This window comes from Triticum aestivum, chromosome 4B, assembly GCF_018294505.1.
Source record: "Triticum aestivum cultivar Chinese Spring chromosome 4B, IWGSC CS RefSeq v2.1, whole genome shotgun sequence".
In the NCBI taxonomy this organism is placed as follows: Eukaryota; Viridiplantae; Streptophyta; class Magnoliopsida; order Poales; family Poaceae; genus Triticum; species Triticum aestivum.
The window spans coordinates 273,885,943-273,887,108 of NC_057804.1; positions in this window are offsets into that span (position 1 = coordinate 273,885,943).

Consider the following 1,166-nt stretch of genomic DNA (forward strand, 5'->3'; position numbering starts at 1 on the left):
GTGAGCCAGAGCTCAGCCACTTGGATTTAGCGACGCTGCAAGGACGTACCCGAGCACAGACGCCGTGCCAGTCCTTAATCATGACGCGGTCGCGGGAGGGCTTGCAAGGGTGCGATACGTTTTTAGCAATGAAGCACCGGCCAGGCAGTTAATAATTTAAAGGTAGCTTGCAAAAGATTGTAAACTAGCTCTGATAGATGCAGAAGGGATACATGCCTTAGGGATGGACCCACACGGCCCGGGGATGATGCAACCCGAGGGGCGCCCCTAGACTGAACGAACTCGAGAGATATCACCTGGTACCGTCACTGAAGAGGTGTTGAAGCAGTCAAAAAAACGCGTGCCGCCGGAGTCGTTCCTCACGAGCCGCTCTGGTGCCGAGCCTCGGGAGGCTCAAAGGGCCCCGGGGGTTCCTGAAGGTTCTCCTCCATCTCCGCCAGGATCGCCTGATGCCTGGCCTCGCAAGCCTTCCGATCATCCCTCATGCTGCGCTGGAACACCTCAGCCGCGCCCGGCAGGCCAAAGGGCATGCAGACGTAGCTGTGAGGTGGACCCTCGCACCGGCCGACACGAGACGGCCAGATGAGCTGCTAAGACGCGGCCCTTTTGAGCCCGGGGATGTCGATGCAGACACGGAACTCCTTACCCTCGCCAGGGCCGTGAGCTGCGCCGCGCGGCAGGCTACGATCGTGTGACGCCCGGGTAATTAAGCTACAGTGATCCTCCGCTAGTGATGCCACGTCACCTCGATTACTGTTGCTATCATCGCAATAATTCGAAACCGTTCAAATTCAAAATTCAAATTGATGAAAACAATAAAAGTTTTCAAAAATTAAAATAAAATTGTTCGGTGGTTGACGAATATTACAAAGGTAATTATAGTGCAACAGACATATTTTTATAAAATGGCTAAATGGATTAAATGATTTAAACAGAAAACAGACAAGGAATAATAAACAAAAATAGAACAAAAGAAATAAAAACAGAAAAGGCCCCCCCCCCCGCTGGGCCTCGTGGCCCAGCTGGCCACCAGGCCGCCCCACGGCCCAACCGGCCGGCCGGCCCACCCCATGGCCCCTTAACCCCCACTCCCCATCGAACCCTAACCCGTAACCCCCCTTCCCCCACTCGCTCTCCTCCCCCTCTCTCCTGATTGGATCGGGAGG